This window comes from Dreissena polymorpha, chromosome 3 (genome assembly GCF_020536995.1).
Source record: "Dreissena polymorpha isolate Duluth1 chromosome 3, UMN_Dpol_1.0, whole genome shotgun sequence".
Lineage (NCBI taxonomy): Eukaryota > Metazoa > Mollusca > Bivalvia > Myida > Dreissenidae > Dreissena > Dreissena polymorpha.
Genome location: NC_068357.1, coordinates 37,532,481 through 37,553,912, shown reverse-complemented (window position 1 = coordinate 37,553,912; position 21,432 = coordinate 37,532,481). Strand labels below are relative to the sequence as shown.

Here is a 21,432-nt window from a genome sequence, read left to right as displayed (position 1 = left end):
CCATCTTTAAAATGATACCAGGTTCGGAAAAATTAATACGTCGAAAAGGCAAGAAAAATGCTGTGAAAGTTGTCAGTTTTATAATGGGACCCTATGGGAATCGGAATTTGTGTAATATAACCTTCTAAGCTTGTACAAATCATGCCCTGGGGTCAAAAATGGCCATTCCCAAGTGGTCACATGATTTATATAGACTTACTAGCAATTTTAAACAAAATCTTCTTTGAGACAATAACGCCTAGAATTATTCTAAGTCCAAATTTCTACAAAATCTGTTTAGAAATAAGGTAGCTATATTGATTTAAAGGTTAAAAAGGTGCCGTTTGCTTTGATAACATATGCATCTTCAGCCCATTTCGACATTAACTTGGATTTAAGTTGTCCGTTTACATATGGCGCCGAAGGCAGCCACGGCACATTGACTTATTTCCCTCACAGGTACCAATTTATACACCTGGGTAGAGAGGAGCAAGAGTGGGATTAATTTTTTGCTCAGAAAATCCAGTGCCCCGAGCGGGATTCAAACTAGGGACCTTCCGATCCCTAGACCAGCATCCTAAGACTAGACCACTGTCCCAAGTGTTTGAATACATGTTGTGTTATAAATGTCTCCAAGTGTATAATATAACATGATGGTCATTTACCAAGTTTGTTTGAATCATGTAAGTGGGGTTAATACCATCATTACTATAAGTTTTCGGACACTCTAAATTTTTGGACATAACCCCTTTTATAGCCAAAATAATTAATTTGTGTGCCTCTTAATTTTCGGACATACAGATTTTTGTCTATAATTAGGGACTCAAAATTTTCCACATTCAATTTCATAGCACTATTTAACAAAGTCCGGCCCTGTTTTGGCTTTTCTGGTGACCTTTCGATCATGTGTTTTAACAACCCAATCAAAGTAATAAAACCTGGCAAACAAATGCCTGAGGGCATAGTGACCATTAAATTCGCGTGATTGGGTAACCGGTAATTAAGGCTTGATTGGTCATTGGCGGCTCGGGAACACTTCAATTAAGATAAACAATACCGTTTTACGGTAATCGGTAGTGAGTTTAACGACATCGGATTTTTAGTGGGAATACAACTCAGGTACTGTCTTATATCAACGTTTTAATATATTTACTGTACCCAGGGTACATGTAAGTATACTTAAGAGTATCCAGGGTATATGTAAGTTAAGTACCCGAGCCTACAATGACCAATCAAGCGTAATTAACCATGGTTTCTTCCAACAGCGTTTGCAAGGATATCAAATTAAAAAACTAATAATTTTAATGTTTGTTTTTTATCTAAAATATCAGGTAAGGGATTGCAAAGATGTAAAGTTATAATTATTTCATAGCATAGAAAGAAGAGAACACCACAATAAAATAATTTAACATTTATAACTTTTTTATTTTCATTCCATTTATGTTGACAAACAAAGATATTTAATAACATTCCTGTCTCAAATTTTCGGACTTCGATATTTATTTATTTTTGTGTATCTAAATTTTCGGATAAGGAAAAAAGTTATTATTTTTAAGTGTCAGAAAACTAAGAGTAACAACGGCATTTGACCAGCCCTGGTTTTTAATCAACACAGAACAGGACCATCAGGAGGCTAGGAAATTGTCCTTATATTGCAAAGTTTTAAACATTTTGAATACTTTAAAAGTCATGTTTTTTACCCAATTGCCATTAAACTTGCTAAGAACACTTGTTCTAATTCTGTCTACACTGATTTTTAAAATGGATGAAAACATAAGAAAATCTGCACTGAACTGTTCAGTTCTGACTGGTCTCAGGTATGCAAACCAATGGCCTTCCAGGCCCTCTTGTTTTATCATACACAATCAGGTACTATAAAGGTTCTATAAAATAAACAAGGTCTGTTTGTAAAACATGCATGCCCCCCATATGGGCTGTCAGTTGTACTGGCAGCCATTGTGTGAATAAGTTTTTTTGTCACCGACCTTGACCTTTGACCTAATGACTTGTAAATCAATAGGTGTCATCTGCCAGTCATGATTAATGTACCTATGAAGTTTCATGATCCTAGGCCTAATTATTCTTGAGTTATCATCAGGAAACCATTTTACCGTTTCGAGTCACTGTGACCTTGACCTTTGACCTATTGACCTAAAAATTAGTAGGGGTCATCTGCCAGTGATGATCAATGTATCAATGAAGTTTCATGATCCTAGGCGTAAGCATTCTTGAGTTATCATCCGGAAACCATTTTACTATTTCGAGTCACTGTGACCTTGACCTATGACCTAGTGACCTGAAAATCATTAGGGGTCATCTGCCAGTCAAGATCAATGTTCCTATAAAGTTTCATGATCCTAGGCGTAAGCATTCTTGAGTTATCATCCAGAAACCATTTTACTGTTTAGAGTCTCTGTGACCTTGACCTTTGACCTAGTGACCTGAAAATCATTAGGGGTCATCTGCCAGTCATGATCAATGTACCTATGAAGTTTTATGATCCTAGGCGTAAGCATTCTTGAATTATCATCCAGAAACCATTTTACTGTTTAGAGTCACTGTAACCTTGACCTTTGACCTAGTGACCCGAAAATCAATAGGAGTCATCTGCCAGTCATGATCAATGTACCTATAAAGTTTCATGATCCTATGCCTAAGCATTCTTGAGTTATCAACCGGAAACCATTTTACTATTTCATGTAACTGTGACCTTGACCTTTGACCTAGTGACCTGAAAATCAATAGGGGTCATCTGCCAATCATGATTAATCTATGTATGAAGTTTCATGATCCTAGGCCTAAGCGTTCTTGAGTTATCATCGGGAAACCATCTGGTGGACGGACCGACCGACCGACATGAGCCAAACAATATACCCCCTCTTCTTTGAAGGGAGGCATAAAAATATGATTTGAACAAAGGTGTCTTCGAAACTGTTTGTTTACATATAAATATAGAATACATTATCAATTGATTCACTTTTGTCTCTCATATGATGTTTCCCCCTTTTACCCATTATCTACTTTTACAGAAAATTGCATCTGTTTTGATGTTTTAAAAATTTATACTCATACAATCAATTAATGTGGGTGGACCTATTTTAGTTTGAATTTTGATAAGCTTCACTAGGAAAGTTTAATAGCATGTTCATTAAGCTTTATTAATGATGCATGATTGCAACACCCATGTTTAGCCCACTTAATAATTACTAAGCATTGATTTTGTCAATTATACAAAAAATATATGTACACATTCAGAGTGTTTAATTTTTTAAATTGCTATTACCAAGATTTACATGAAGGAATGTATATTGACAAAAAATGTAAATGCCAATTATTAAACAGTCTAGACAAGTTTCTGTTTCAATATAGTTCTGTTTAACAGATCCTGGTACAAACACTGTACAAGTATAATCCTATTTTCTTATAAAGAGCAATGTATGTGTGTCACCTTAAATAAAGCTTTATTCACTTTAAACTAAAATTAAATGATGCTTCAATTGTAACCAAATTTTCTTGAGGTCTGTAACATTATTATCGAGACAGAGACCCCTGGATTACTGCACCCATGGGTATGACAGAGCTCCAGATAAGGATTTGTGAAATAATTAACAGTACTGCCACTGACAGAAAGAAAAGGAGTAACGCTTAAAATCAATTAGTACTTGTACTACCATATCCAAAAATACAGGTAGTACTGTACTACCCGTGTTCTTGGATATTGAAGGGTGTATAACTGACTTTACAGAAACATTTGCAGCAATTATAATAAATATATGTAGCTTCTTAAACAGTTACTGTATTAGGTTTTCCATTCTGAATTATGATACAAATACAACTACACATTAAAACTCATGACTAATACTATTTCTTCATTTTTCTTGACAAGAAAACACAAGCCAACTAGTAAGCTAAGTAAATGAACACTTATTTCACTGTCTCATCCGTTTCTCATCGTGTTTTCTAACGTTTTAAGCCACCGATGCAATAATATTTAATATTGGGGCACAATGTCTTTTTCTGGGTTTACAGATTTAATGTCAGGATGGTTAGAGGACACCGTATGTAGTCATTATATGACAACAAAGTGTTGTTTTGAACCGCTTTCGGTTAAGCCGGCATTCCATTGCGCGCAGACATATTGTTTTTGACGGATTTACAAGTTACAGGAAATCACGCGACAGAAAAGACATTAATATATGAACCCAGTCTACAACTTTTCGGTAATTTAAATTAACGAAAAGCGCCGTTAGGTTAGAGACCAACAAATCAAGCCTCGCTGACGCAGACCTATCGGTACGGCTAGATTTTTTTCGTAAATGTGTAAAATGGATAATAATGTCGTAATTGTACGTCCAGTTTATAAAAATAAATGTGTAAATTTTCATGAAAAAGGCGTATTTACGGCTGTACGGCCCTTATCTGGAGCTCTGGTATGATACCTTGTTAATAATGTAATTGAGCTTTTTTGTGAAAAGGGGTTTCGATGCATGTACATAAAGTGTCGTCCCATATTAGCCTGTGCATTCTGCACAGGCTAATCAGGGAAGACACTTTCCGCTTTGAATGATATGTTTGGTTTCAAGAAAGTCTCTTCTTAGCAAAACTTAAGTTTAGGCGGAAAATGTCGTCCCTGATTAGCCTGTGCCAACTGCACATACATGGGACGACACTTTATGCACATGCATTAAACCGCCTTTTTACAGAGCATGACTCAATTGCAATGATTATGATCTTTTTCATTTATTGCACAATTCATTTTGTAGGTCTCACTTAAAGAACACTATTCTAATTGTAGTGTTTCTTATAAGCACACTTTACTATACCTGTAAATATTATGAGACTTATCCTTATATTTTATGTATAAGCTAATTGTGTTTATCAAGAAATAAATTACGTGATAGTCTTTGGTAAGAAACATTAAAGAACATATATATAGTAATAATCACTATAAAAATGCACATCACAAGACCTGTTTTGGATTCATCTTTTTTAATTGTTGTGTCAGTGATAGTAGAAAATTCAGGGAATAAGAAACTCATCTATACCTCCATCTAAACTCAAGTTATTGATGACAAACCATGTGTCCCTTCTTAGTACCAGTGACCTCAGCCTCACCCTAGCAATATGCAATACCAAGTTAGGGTTCCATGTAAGCTGCCTAAAAACAAAAAGTAAAGAAACAGTGAACAATAATGATGACCTTCAACCATCAAACCCCAACTAAATTCCAAAGCTACATCTCTATAAAGCTTGATATATGATAGGTTTTATCTAGATTGGTGTTATTGACCAAAATCCATCAGTTTGACACAATCTACCCACATGCATTCTATAACCCAATGAAATAAAAACCATTAAACATATTCAAACAAATTATATTGTGACAACTACTCAATATGTTTCACATGTCAGATGCTGGTTGTTTAACAATGTGTTTCCATATTTTCATTGAAAAGAATATGGATCAGAACTTCTCAAAGCTATCAAGGTTCAAATAAGCTATTTATTTAACAACCATTGAGCAGTTGTAGTATGCATAAAACTTCCTAGGATAGAATGTAACCCATTATTCAAGTTAAACAATCTCTGACTGACGCTTTAGTCACGCCAGGAAATTATCATGGTCTTTCAATATTTAATAACAAGCATTTTATTACTTTCAATCAACAACTTTCTATGCTTAATTATAACCTATTTCCAATTTAGGAAAACTAAATGAAAACCATTTATGGCTTAAACAAGGCTTTGTTACAATATGGACCTCATTCACGATAGAATTTTCAGCCTCACTGATTCTAGCTTGCAAAAAGAGCTCCTGGCCATTCAATTAATTTCCAATTAAGGTCTTCTTTTGTGTCCATTTGATAAAAGTTTAAAGCCACTTTTACATTCAGGGATGAAAATTACAAAAGCAATCTCTCCTTGATCACATATTTCCGCATTGTTTTTATTTCAGCACTTTGCTGTGCAATTGTGCGCCTACATTTGAGCTCTGGGAAAACCGGGTTTCATGCATGTGCGTAAAGTGTCGCCCTAGTTAAGTCTGTGCAGACTGCACAGGCTAATCTGGGGCAACATGTTACGCACATGCATTAAACCCCATTTTGCCATAGTAACACTTATTTATTATTGATAACATGTTGAGGATGAAAGACTAGGAAATCTGTTCAGTATCAGCAATTGTATGCTAATTTGAGGCAGCTGAGTGAACTGGCCTGTTTAAACCCCATTACAGCCCATCTGTCAACCCAAGTGTGAGTATTAATTCTTGTTTATGCACATTATTTGTGCCCTGATAACAGTGTTCATCTTTTTATGGCTTGGCTCATTTTTATGCCCCCTTTCAAAGAAAAGGGGGCATATAGTGATCGGACTGTCCGTCCGTCTGTCCGTCTGTCTGTCCGTCCATCTGTCTGTCTGTCCGTCTGTCTTTCCGTCACACTTTGCATTTAGGTTTCGAAAAATGCTCATAACTTCTATGTCCCTTGAGATATAACCTTCATATTTGGTATGCATGTGAATGTGGGCGAGGCCTTTCCATACGCACAAAAATTTTCACCCCTGTGACCTTGACCTAGAACTTAGGGTCCGCGTTTAGGTTTCAAATCTGCGTTTAAGTTTCGAAAGAGGCTCATAACTTCTATGTCCCTTCAGATATAACCTTCATATTTGGTATGCATTTGTATATGGACGAGGCCTTTCCATACCCACAAAAAATTTCCCCCCTGTGACCTACACCTTGAACTTAGGGTCCGCGTTTAGGTTTCGAAATCTGCGTTTAAGTTTCGAAAAATGCTCATAACTTCTATGTCCCTTGAGATATAACCTTCATATTTGGTATGCATGTGTATATGGACAAAGCCTTTCCATATGCACAAAAATTTTCACCCCATTGACCTTGACTTTGAACTTAGGGTCAGCGTTTTGGTTTCGAAATCTGCGTTTAAGTTTCGAAAAATGCTCATAACTTCTATGTCCATTGAGATATAACCTTCATATTTGGTATGCATGTGTATATGGACGAGGCCTTTCCATAGAAATAGTTAAGTTTCGAAAAATGCTCATAACTTCTATGTCCCTTGAGATATAACCTTCATATTTGGTATGCTGAGGCCTTTCCATACACACACAAATTTTTACCCCTGTGACCTTCACCTTGAACTTAGGGTCTGTGTTAAGGTTTCGAAATCTGCGTTTAGGTTTTGATAAATGCTCATATCTTCTATCAAAGCGTTTATAGGTGGCATATGTCATCCTATTGTGACAGCTCTTTTTTTATGCCCCCGAAGGAGGGCATATAGTGCTCGGACTGTCCGTCCGTCTTTCCGTCACGCTTCCGTTAGCGTGCAAATGTTAACGTTTTCGTACTACCCCATTTATTTTCATTGTCCCTTGACATAATGCTTTCATATTTTGCATACTTTTTACCAACATCACCCCAACCTATAAACAATTAAGAGCAGACAAGCATTTTGTCATAATTATTGCCCCTTTTATACTTAGAATATGCATATTATTGATAAATCTATGTAAAAGTTTTCGTACTACCCCAAATATTTCCTATATCCTTTGACATATTGCTTTTATATGTTGCATACTTGTTTTTAATTCAAAGCAGTGCAGTAGGGGGCATTGTGTTTCTGACAAACACATCTCTTGTTGTTTGAATACATTAAGGTCAATTTACTGAATATTAATGTATAACTACGGCCATAATGTGTATAGATTTTGTAGATGTGTATTATACATTTTTTTGTATCAGCAATATGCAAAATACTTAACAGAACCATGTGCATGTTTGCAATAAATTTATAACAACACCTGTGATCTAGTGGTAGAAAAGGCATTTTATGATTATCAGCAGGGTCACAAGTTGAAGGTTCAAAGGTACCCTAAACAATATGCTAAGGAACTAACTTTAGTACAATTGACAGTAAACTTAAGCTTGCACATTGAAGGTTTTGTTAATCATCAGAGTCCTTCACACATGACCTGTTTCCCCCACCCCACCCCTCTTGAGACTTCAACTATTCCCCCATATGGCCACCTCTCTTGAGACCTCAACAATTCCCCAACCCCAACCTTCTTGAGACCTCAACAATTCCCCCACCTCACCCCTCTTGAGACCTCAACAATTCTCCCACCCCTACCCTCTTGAGACTTCAACAATTCCCCCACCCCACCCCTCTTGAGACCTCAACAATTCCCCCACCCCACCCCTCTTGAGACCTCAACAATTCTCCCACCCCTACCATCTTGAGACCTCAACAATTCCCCCACCCCACCCCTCTTGAGACTTCAACAATTCCCCCACCCCACCACTCTTGAGACTTAACAATTCCCCCACCCCACCCCTCTTGAGACCTCAACAATTCTCCCACCCCACCCCTCTTGAGACTTCAACAATTCCCCCACCCCACCCCTATCGAGACCTCAACAATTCCCCCACCCCACCCCTCTTGAGACCTCAACAATTCCCCCACCTCACCCCTCTTGAGACCTCAACAATTCTCCCACCCCTACCCCCTTGAGACTTCAACAATTCCCCCACCCCACCCCTCTTGAGACCTCAACAATTCCCCCACCCCACCCCTCTTGAGACCTCAACAATTCTCCCACCCCTACCCTCTTGAGACCTCAACAATTCCCCCACCCCACCCCTCTTGAGACTTCAACAATTCCCCCACCCCACCACTCTTGAGACTTTAACAATTCCCCCACCCCACCCCTCTTGAGACCTCAACAATTCTCCCACCCATCCCCTCTTGAGACTTCAACAATTCCCCCACCCCACCCCTATTGAGACCTCAACAATTCCCCCAACCCACCCCTCTTGAGACCTCAACAATTCCCCCACCCCACCCCTCTTTAGACTTCAATAATTCCTCCACCCCACCACTCTTGAGACCTCAACGATTCCCCAACCCACCCCACTTGAGGCCTCAACATTTTCCCCACCCCACCCCTCTTGAGACTAAATATATAATTCCCCACCCCACCCCTCTTGAGACCTCAACAATTCCCCCACCCCACCACTCTTGAGACTTCAACAATTCCCATCCGCACCCCTCTTGAGACCTCAACAATTACCCCACCCCACCCCCTCTTGAGACCTCAACAATTACCCCACCCCACCCCTCTTGAGACTTCAACAATTACCCCACCCACCCCTCTTGAGACTTCAATAATTCCCCCACCCCTCTTGAGACTTCAATAATTCCCCCACCCCACCCCTCTTGAGACTTCAACAATTCCCCCACCCCACCCCTCTTGAGACCTCCACAATTTCCCCACCCTACCTCTCTTGAGACTTCAATAATTCCCCCACCCCACCCCTCTTGAGACTTTAATAATTCCCCCACCCCACCCCTCTTGAGAACTCAACAATTCCCCCACCCCACCCCTCTTGAGACTTCAACATTTCCCCCATTCCACCCCTCTTGAGAACTCAGAAATTCCCCCCCACCCCACCCCTCTTGGGACTTCAACAATTCCCCCACCCCTCTTGAAACTTCAACAATTCTCCCACCCCATCCCTCCTGAGACTTCAACAATTCCCCCACCCCATCTCTCGTGAGACTTCAACAATTCCCCCACCCCTCTTGAGACTTTAGCAATCAAATTGCCCATGGTATCATTTGTAAAACATATTTTCTGATATTAAAAGGGGCCATAGCTAAGTTTTGTAACCGTTTGCAGCAAACATCAAATTTGTTACGGCCCTAGAGGTAAGATATATATTACTGGGCTGCAATATAGCTAAATTTTTAGCACATGCATTAAATTACGTACAAAACATGGCAAATAAGAAATATTGCAATAGCACAAGGTGTGCAACATTATTATTGTTTTAAACAACTTACAACTTTGAAAACAGTATAACTTAACCCATTTATGCCTAGCGTCTAGAAAAAAGGCCTTGGCAAACAGCGTAGACCCAGATGAGACGCCACATTATGTGGCATCTCATCCGGGTTGGCGCTGTTTGCTTACGGGAATTTCTGTAAGAAATATTCTAAATATAGAAATAAATATACTAGACATCCCTAATTTTGGAAATAAATTGATCCAATTTAGAAGCATGGGAGAGTCCACTAGGCATAAATTGGTTAATCAGTTCTGAATCAAAAACTATACTTGCAGGCAAACAGGTACAAATAGGAAATTAACTATTTCTGGTCCACCCAACTAGGACAAAGCATCATTAAACGGATGTTTTTCAACAGTCCTCATATTTCAGTATGACAGGCTTTATCAGCAAACAAAGTTGACTTTTGACACCTTTAGCACTGACTTAGCAGGAGTTAAAGGGCACTCTGATAAGATCTTGTTTGTTTTGCTTTTCGTCAGTTACCTAAGCTAACTTTAAACAGTTTAGTAATAAAAACCGTTGACCTAAATGTACAAAAATGTGAAATAAAACTCCTTTGTTGAGATTTCCATTAACCTTTATGGCGGTTGTACAATTATTTCAAATGCAAATCATTTGTTCGGGGCAACAAAAATGTTTAAAAACGTGTGGGTTGAATTACTGCTCATTGGGTTTTCATTGTGATAAAGAACCAATTTAATGTGATGGAATACAAATTGGTGTTCTTAAGTAACTATTATTGTTAAAATAGAAATATGGGTGTTTACCAAAGGTGTACTTAACCATTAAAGTCGGGCATTCATTCATCAGTTTCACAAAATCACCTCCATTTTGTTAAAGAAATAATATGCTAAGTGTTTTATATGCCTTCAATTTCTAGGCCATTGGTCATTAATAGAAATGGAAGAATTGTAAGTCTTAATCAACATTTTAATGGTCATACAACTATTAAATTTCCATATTGTTTTTTTCATGATTTTCTAAATTGTTGTATATAATGCCTTCAGAGTGTTATTTAACATCAAATAAAAAATTTGCATCAGTTAATACCTTGCTATCATCAAACTCATATTCTTATATATTATTATATGACTATATCATGCAATATTGTTAACAGTTATTTACGTGTAGACTATTTTCTGACATAATTTCAAATAAAACTCCTACTGCACATGCAGTACCTGCTTATTCAAGCAGTTGATTGCACATTAATTTATTTGTTATGTTATTCTGTTACACTGTGCTCCTTCTATAAAGAAGTTTTTGTGTCCAATATTGTTGTCAAACATGCATTGAATTATTATTTATAATCTCTGACTTATATAAATAGCAATATAATAATTGATAGGAAATGTAATATTCCCTGAAAACATCTCATGCATATTTATGTTATGCATGCAAAATAACATCATGATTGCATGTCAAAATCTTTCAAGTGTTTCCTTTTACCAGTAGGCTATTTAAAGACATTTCAAGTGAAAAAATGCATTTCAAATGTAAGTATGCAACCATTAAAAAATGTAAATCACAATTGACTTTGCACAAATAATAAGGCTTATTATTAGACTAGTGTATAGTTCATGTATAATCTAACTTCTTTCCAACATGGTGCACGAAGCATTCACTTGGATAGCTGCCGACAGCAAAGTGGTGTCTTAAGTAGAACGTACTCACAATTTGCAGTCATGTAGCCCCATCTCTATTCAGGAACATCTGCTCATTTCAAATACCGGTATGCAAATTGGCTGAACTTCAGACATTGCCTCCTACCGAAACCTGAAAAATAATCACTCTGTCACTGTAACATTTAATCATTGTGAAATACGTCACACACACTTCCATTACAGTTGTACAACATTGTATATTAAAAATGTATTTTTAAGCGTCTGTTTACCTCAGCAAAATGAATTTTTTTTTAATCTTAATAATTGTCACTGTGACATTTAATTATTGTGCAACATGTCACACACTAGCATTATAGTTGTATAACATAAAATATTTAAAATGTATTTTAATGTATCTTTTTGCCTCAGCAAAAGGAATTTTACAAAATCTTACTACTGTGAAATCATTTATTTTCGTCAGCACGAAATTTCGTCCTTTTTAAAAAAATGACTATTTCGTCAGCACTTAAATTCGTCCATTTCTGGTTTTGAAAAAAATGCGTCCGATTTGTTTGTAATGTTTGTAATACATGTAATACATGTAATACGCGGTTGCGAAAAAATCGTGCTGGGGAAAAAGGGGTGACACTTGGTAGTCACTTGCAGAAGGTGGGCCTTGTTTGGCATATGCCAATTAACAAGTCTGTTATTTCAGGTGATAGTAACTGACCCTTATTATTTTATGTCATTGACACGTTCTTTGTTATGATTAGCGGATAAGTGGGACTGAATAACCGTTAACGAGTTTTTTAAACAGCGAAGGTATGGGTTTTTATGTCTATGTACAAAAATAGTTGATGCAGTTAAAACCAAACAACCAAACACAAATCAATATGTTCTTTATTAATTTGTAATAAAAGCGCAGAATATATTTCAGTCAGGTGTTGATCACACATCGTCATATTTTAATTGCGTTTAATAGTATTGTCTTTAATCCGGATTCGCCGCGTGTTGGCTGTATAATCTGCAACACCCCTGAAAAATACAATACACACAATGGGTAATAAAGTTGTTAACAATTAGCGCAAATCAACACTATTCTACCTAAACGAAGTCGACGCATTGGATACAGCCTTATTGCATTCGCGTTTTACAGGAAATGTCAGTTATCAGTACACTGTATAATGTACACCCCTTTGTGTCACAACCGGATTTAACTTGAGTGTGAATAGTCGACTGTTTCATGTTCTTTGTATCAATACCATCCAGGTATCTGTACTATAAGTATACCAGTCTACAAACAAGGTGCGCGCTTCCGCATATGGGTATTCGGACGTTTAAAAAATTGACCTACGGTTTAGCATTCATGCCGTCGAACGCATTTAGCAATATAACTCGTTTTTTTTTTTCACTATTTCTTTACTTGCAAAAAATACTAGTTGCTTATAACTTACCTTGCAGTCTTTTTTTTACTTGCATTTTGCGAGTGTGCCAGTGTTAATTTCGAGCCCTGTGTATATGCGTGGTTTACGCTGGATTTAAATGCCTCATGCCTACGGTAATTCAGTCTTATTTGTTTCAAATATGTGACATGATTGTTCGTTAGGATCTTGAATTAGTCCATCGGTCGAAGGAAGAAAAAGACGAAAATAATGTCTGACGAATAATAATGGTTTCACAGTAATTGTCCAAAAATATGTTTTGTAAAATAACTTTTTTATTTCAAATTTGATTACACTGAAAGCATGAATCCTTGAGGAAAATTAATTAATAATTGTGGGTGAACAACAGTGCTTCATGAGCATTTTGTGTTTGTTCATGGCCATGTGTTCTCTAGTTTGTTAAGAAAATTACAACTTTGACAGCAAAAATATTGATGAAACATTTACAATTATAACATGGAAAAATCCCTGTGAATGCGTATATCACATAAAATTTGCCTTGCATACACATTTTCTCACATTAAGCTCATAAATATTGTTTCAAGGAGATTATTACACATAAATCATAGGTAGATTAGAGAGTTATGGATATTATGGATATTAACTCTTAGAAACAGCGACAGGTAACTTTGACAAGTTTATCATTTGCATAGGAATATATGTATTGAGAACTCCCAGAGAGGCCTTTTAATACAGTGGTTCTGAGGGTAAATAAACTCATAAAGAACATGAAAACACATGGGAGATCAAGTGTGATAAATGAAAACAAATGTTTCAACTGTGTACGCTGAACAATTCAGGGAGAGATAACTCCTACCAGCCCTCCCCCTGTTATGCTAAGCACTTAAATGGCGGGGTAAGAATGTCCATCACCTTTCTCAAACAAAATCTGATCCTGTTGGCCTCTTGGGTTGTGTATTTGTAACTAAATGATAACAAAAGGGCATACATGTATGTGGAAAAGAATACTCCAGCTATGGGTAAAACCACTACCCAGGGTAGCAAATTAACACTAGGGTTTGCAATATTTTTGTTTTTGTCATTAATCAGACTTAAGCAAACTACAAGTATATGCTCTTTTAAGCCACTGATACATATTCCAAACTTGTTGTGCTTTGTCTTTTAGCTGATTAATAACTATAAAATATGTCAATTTGCTCAGAAATCATTAGACTCGAAATTAAATTCTTTATTAAATGATTGAGAATGTGCCAACAGCCTTCAAACAAATGCTGCTTTTCTCAACTTAAATCCAACAGTCTTGTTAAAATTCTTACATTCCCAATATGTGCTCCATCATTAATTTATCCCAACACTACAATTATTCCCAGACATTCCCTTATATTCTGTTTTCTATGGTTAAGGCCCAAAGACAAATCAGTTATTAATGTGCATGCAATTTATACAGAGATCCTACTGTTTACTGCCTAATGAGTTAATACCAATAAATGTTGCTTTTGACAAAAAAACAACAGGTGTTTGTAGGTTTAAAATTCAATTACCGCAGGTTTCCACATATAGTGCACTCCCCTGTATAGCGCGCAGGCTGTTTTTTTAAATGCAAAAATGGAGAAAAAAATATTTATAGACAATAAAACCACCAATTCGGACCGAAAATGGCCGCCATTGTACTATTGCACAATCCAATAATCCAGGGCATTGGAAAGCTTAATTAAGCATTCAAAATAGGAAGCGTCATTATGATTAGGAGCGTGGGTTGCATAGCACTTTACTTTTCTGACAATTTTGTAATTTTCTAGCAAAAGATTAACAGTCCACATGCATTTCGTGAAAAACGTAAGAAAATAAGAATTAGTGTACATCGTGTGATTTTTCCTCGGGGAAAGCATGGGCATTCCGGTAAATTTAAATGTCGCATGGGAGACAGGGATACAGTTGTTGAGGTAAACCACTGTTGAACGTTCAATATTTTTACACACAAACTGCAATTGCATATCTTCACGTTCTCGTCAATTAGTGTCTCAAATGTCAATTAGCGTCTTACTAAGTCGTGGCACATATAACTCAAAAAAATATGCCAATTACGAAGTGCAAAATGACTCCCTTTCACACCTACCGTTACCCGCAAAAAAGACCTCGTTCGCACCTACCCTTGCCTGCTCTCCGGAATGTCGACAACAATCCCCATCGGAATTCATCAATAAAGAGGTTTAAAAAAACAAACAAAGAAATGTCCGCAAGTTTATTCAAACAAATTTATTTTTGACCAAAACTTCTTCTACCGCATTCATATCTACCAGTAGCGACTTCTTGTTGTTTCGACAATGGCCCCTCAGTCTGTAAGATTATAGGGTGGTAGTTTTCTGGAAAAAAAACATGGTGGCCATTTTGATTATTTATGATTACACAACATATTTTTCACCAATTTAGCAGCCAGGATAGCGTTGTATCAATGTATAGCGTGCACCAACTTTTTAATTTGAATTTTGGAGGTAAAACACTGCGCGCTATACGTGGAAACCTACGGTATCGTTAATTTTTATTCAGTAAGGACTGCTAGGAGCCATTTAGACTGTTTTCTGTGTTTGAAAATATCAGCTATATACGCTTTATTAAAATGATAACAATATGGTACAATGAATATTTATATTTTTAAGTCTAATAATAAAACTCCCATTAGTTTGGACTATGTTATATTTGGCTTGTGATGTAAATCTTATAAAAAGATTTAAGATGTTTTCCTAGTTGTGGAGCCAGAATAATTATGAAGCAGCCTGTACAAGAAAAAGATTTGATTGTAAAAGGAATAAGACTGGAAATTGCTTGACTGCAGTGATTTTTTTGCTAAAAATTACCACTGATTTTCGGCTGCTAACTTTTTTCCCAAAGAGCTGACCAAAATTTCCCAAAAAGCCAAATTTCCACCAAAAAAAATTTATTTATTTTTTTTTAAGAAAGAAGTCTCTTATGACTTTTGATTTCTTAACTCTAGATCTCAACTTTTTATTAAAACATCCTACAAAATATATAACTTTAATTTAGTCCTGTTTGTTGATAAATAATTCCCAAATTTGCCACTTTTATCAAGTAAAACAATCCTAATTTGACCAGACTTCTTTTCTCAAAATTGCTAGAAAAGACCCTGAACATGCACTTAAAAAACAATTTTAATTCTGTTACTTATAATCAAATTTATAATGTTCAATTTTTCCCAATTTCATGGTTTATTGCACTATTTTTCCCAATATCATGGTTTATTGCGCTAATTTTCCAAATTCAAATGGCTCAGGCTGTAACAAATAAAAGCAAAAAAAAATCACTGGACTGATTATGTTAATCTTGAGGGTCAACAAGTTTACATTGCTGAGGCTGACATAGGAATTTCCAGATGGCTAATTTTCATTAGAATATTTGCTGTGTCATTAATGTCAAAACACTGACAAACTGCCCTTTGAAGTAGGTGCAAGGAAATGCATTACCAGGCTAGACATGTGTGTCAATAAGCACAGTGAAACCCTACATGAGTTCAGACATAATGGTCGATTTAACTTCAAAGTTATGTCATCCCTTCAGGCTTAGGGACATGCTTGTGAAAGCATACTTGAAGTAGCAGCCACAGGAAATGCACTTGACACTTGGACCACCATAGAGATTGCAGGTCATGTGTTTTAAAAGATTACAAAGTGACGAAAATACAGTTATTCTGATTTGTTTAGAAACTGCCATGTTTTGGTGCTCATAAAGCAAACAGTTGAACACTCATAAATAAATATAACAGCACAATCTCTGTTGGCAAACAGATACAATCATTTCTCTATCAGAAGCCAAATGGGCTTATCAACAAAGTGTTTAATAAAAGACTTGGCATGTTCTTCATTTCTTCAAATGAGTTTTTAATTATGTTTATTTTACTTATAGGTCTAATTCCTGTACGCTAGTATCACTGCTACATAAAAAAATTATCGGTATTTACAGTGTGTGAATTTTTTTAATTGAAATTATTCTTTATTTTTCAATAAATATTATTAGCTTAAATCTATTATTTTCGCTTAATTGCATCAAAAGCCCTAGGCTCATTGAAATACTATTGAGTCTGTTACCTGAGAAGAACAAGTACTTTGTGTCTTTGAGGGAGATATAAACAAGAGCACCAAATAACGGGTGCCTCGTTCGGCTGCGAAAGCTTATCAGAAATTTTTTTATTGTTTTTTTAGAGGTCACAGTGACCTTGACCTTTGACCTTGTGACCCAAAAATGGTTGTGGCATGTAGAACTCATTAAGGTGCATCTACATATGAAGTTTAAAAGTTGTAGGTGGAAGCACTTTGATTTTAGAGGCAATGTTAAGGTTTTAACACGAGGCGGACAGCGAACGACACGACACGACGAGCTGGCTATGACAATATCTCGGGTTTTCTCCAAAAACAGTCGAGCTAAAAATGCTCCCACGGTGGATTTTGAACACATCACCTCCCGCAAGGGGGGCAACAGAGTCCACTCCCCCACAGCGACCTTACTTGTAAATATTATTTACAACAGTTTACTGCACCTGTGTAAACACATTTTACTCACAATTTAACGCAGTTTTAATATTTAGGAATCAAACTTTGTAAATAATTTTAATTTGGTCAATTATATGAACAAATCTGTTAACAAATTTTAAAAAAAGACAAAGAAGACTTATCAAGTGTGTTAATTTTCATTCTGATTTAAAAAATCAGCATATATCTTATGGTATACATAAATTGCTGACAAACACTAAATACATGTTTCCAGGCTGAATGTTAGCCTAGGTCCTAATACAAAATTAATATGCCTGTTCACCCTCAAACCATGCTATAATGCAAAATTAATTGGAATGTATAATTGGTGTTTACACAGCTTGTAAGAGTAAGTAGCTGTTAGCCCTCCTCTCTATACAATTTAGACAAGGCAGGTGAGATTAGTATAATGCCAAATCATCATTGGAATCAAATGCATATTACATACCTGCTTGTTCTCATTTCAAGTGGTCAGATATCATTAAGGTTCAATCAATTGTTTTGAATGTCACCAGCTAGATAGCCACAAGCTATTTTTGTAGATTTTGAGAGTCTTCATAATTGGGGCTGCATCAGGTTCGGCGCCAGAGTATTTGGCACCCTAGGCGAACCTGTGGCACTGCGCCCTCCCCTCCCCCGCCAACAGCAACTGATTGCTGCTAATATCAACGTTCACAAATTAATGCTGTGCTGCCGTTTGTTCCATCAGTTCAATGTCTCTAGTAATTTCATGTTCAATTGACACAGTAGCTTGTCCAACAAGTCTTTCTATTAGCATGGATGTTCCCAGATATGTTTTTATTAGTTTGACAAAAGTATATACATAGTAGTTTAAAATTTATCTCACATATTTAAACATGATTTAGGTATTTTTATAATAAAACCAAGACGGTACCCACTGATAGTCATTGCTCAAGGATACATACCTGTCAAGTCTCACGGTTTTGCCGTGAGTCTCACGGTTTTTGGCATGCAATGACGGTCTCACGCGGACCTAGTAATTTCTCACGCATTTCTGTAAAAACAATAAAAATGAAAAAAGTAGTGTTTGAATTTCATAAAATGTTGTATAATTACTGCAGGGACAGTGGTACCACATGTACCAAAAAATACGTCAACGGTGTCTATGTAAACAAAACACAAAAAAATCGGCTGCAAAAATGCCAGCAAGTGGCTCACCGGCGAAGAAAAAACCTATATAGTATATACATTTCATTAAAAATTACATGTTTTGTCTTTCTTCACTATATTTTTCACTGAAATATTTATTTAAAAAAAGGTAACTTTTCAAGCAAGACAAGGGCTAATTTTTATATCAGAAAAAAAGTCTTAATTTTGCTCTGGAAATAGCCCCAAAACACACCACAGACGATCTAGGATCCAACAATTTTCAGGGGGGCATGCCCCCAGACCCCCCTAGATCTGATCTCACTCTCAGCCACGTATGACCCTTGACAGGTATGAGGATATAACAGCCACTTCAAACATTAACCACTATTTAAATGACATATTATATCCGGTAACTAGTACCAATTCGATTACTACTCAAGTTCCTAATAAAATCAATGAGGAACTTGATGAATAGTTATTATTTTATGGTTAGTTTTTTTTTTAACTAAAAACACATTTCACTTTTTAAGACTTATGTGTTTTAAGACATTCATCTGCCTTTTCCTTTGTCTTCATGTTTAATGCCTCCCCATCAACCATAAAAGTTCATAAATGGCATGTGCACTTCAATACACTAATTTGTGTTTTCGTATAAATTTTAAAACAAAGGTATATGATTACAATACAAATCACTTGTGTAATTGAAGGATACATACCAAAATATTTGCTCTATGTCTGAACATCCATAAACGGATGTGCACAGGCTGTAAAAACACTTGACCTTTAACATCTGCAGATGAAAAGTGATGGCATAATTATATCAAAGGGGGGTAATTGGGCTGTTTTAACACATGGTTACATTATACCTGATGTAACCACAGAGGGTCCGGAGGGATACAAAATGATTTAATATAATGTTAGCTAGTGTGAAAAAAGCGTCAATATATTCAATCCATGCATTAACAAAGTGATGCATTTTTTACATTTATATTTATACGTAGCTCATAGTGCCAAACTGCCGCCCCATTAATTTGCCGCCCTAGGACCTGGAGTGTGTCCCAGCAACCCTGCAGAATTTGGGAAGTTGGTACCAATTATTAATGTTATGTGATTGTTACCTTTAAGTAATGTTAGTGTTTTCCTGAACTATTGTGCAATTTTGATCCCCTCCTTGAGAAGACTTCGTACTAAGCACTGCCTTAACTGGATAGCCACTCTGTTGCCTCAGAAAATTACAAGCAGTGGTATGTTTCTTCCAAACATAATCATACTTTTAAAACAATCCATTTTAAGAATTGAAAGGTATGAGCAAGCACTCAGAAACAAAGTGAAAATGGCTATGTTCAAACAGCATAAAACCAGAAAAGCCAGCGAGTAACTTGCTGCTTACCAGTATTTAAGGGTTGGACATGATGCCTTTACGAATTCAATCTAGTAAGAAAGGTCTTTAAGTTAATTTAACTTTTTAAGTGACTACAAATACGTCAAAATATGTACCTAAGTCGTAAAGGGTTACAGGATGAAAACTGTATAACCATAACACCAGTGTTAACCTTCAGCTTGATATGCACTCCAGCATGTATTGTATGAAAATGCCTCATGTCATTTATAACATGGCTATTCATCTTCATAATACAAGCTTTTCTACATTGACATGACACTCATAGGATTATTGGCATGCACTGTGGGTCAGCCTGCCCTTTAAACTGAATTTGGTTGCTCATGGTTGACACTCATCAGCAGAAGTGGTATGCACTGAACACAATGTCAGCATTCTTTCAGTTTTTTTATATTTAATAACTAAAACATGGCTTACCAGATGGCCCAACTTGAGCCTAATATCAGTAAAAAGCATTATGAAATCGTGTCTAATTTTATGGAAAGTATGTTTTACACAGCTTTCTACATAAATGTAATGGTTCAAACAAAATTGGTAAACTGTACTGTCAAACTAATGACAATTATCAACAGTGAAACTTTCCAATGTAAAGACGTGATGAGACTTAAACAAAACGAGCATATTCCTTACATTTTGTTTCACATACATGAGCAGACATTGTTTGGAAAGAACGTACAATGACATTATTGACCTCTTGTAAAGCTCAAGATGCCCAAAAACTCCTAATTCACCTGGTATAAACAACAAAAACATTATTTTGGGGCAAAAAAAACTAACTAGTTGTGCAGGGTAAGTCAGTGCAGTGCATATTGTGCTTCATTAATTCAGGATGACGCTTACTTCTATTATGGTATTTTCTGTGTCACGAAAGTCTCCACCAGTCTCCAATGCGGCGGGAAATAATGTCTTGGATTAGCATTTGTTGCCTGCAAGCCTGTTTTCCCATGACAACCCTCATTTGCAAATTGTAGACAGCTAGAGTGCTGAAACGTCATTCTTTTAAAAACACAACTTAATAATCCAACTACTCTTCAGATCAGATGTGTCAACCCATGGACTGAAGTCAAGTATGATTAAATCAAATTTACCACTAACTGTATTTAATTTTTATCCCTACAACCATGTTCTTAAAAATCAGATCACCTGCACAGAAAAACAAAGAAATAGTTTAAGTGCGCTTGGCAAGTGGCTAGTGGTTTTGTGCTGAGCAAATAAACTTTTCTGTATGGACACTAAGCCAGTTTCTAACTCTCTCATCTTTTGTGTATTCTGTTTTTATTTTGAAAATAAACAAAACCAGTTAAGACATTGTGATGTGTTTTCTGTTTTTAACTTGGTGGAAAACGATTAGTTGATTCCATTTTGTCAGATCAGGGGTGATGTTGGGATACAAAAAAAGGGCATTATGTGATAAAACGTATAAACAACACCTTAAATTGACGAATTGTTTGTGTTTAACAACATATTGTTTACCCTTTGCATGCTGGGAAATTTGTCATCTGCTAAAATGTCTTCTGATGAATTT

At 36.3% G+C, this 21,432-nt stretch overlaps 1 long non-coding RNA gene across 1 annotated transcript; it reads right to left on the bottom strand.

The window, feature by feature from the left end:
• Nucleotides 1-11,278: 11,278 nt before the first annotated feature.
• LOC127873739 (uncharacterized) lies at nucleotides 11,279-19,312 on the bottom strand. The gene is made up of 3 exons (XR_008046358.1): nucleotides 19,225-19,312; nucleotides 18,325-18,413; nucleotides 11,279-11,626 (listed from the first exon to the last, which is right to left on the bottom strand). It is a non-coding gene; the product is annotated as an uncharacterized LOC127873739 (long non-coding RNA).
• Nucleotides 19,313-21,432: the final 2,120 nt, after the last annotated feature.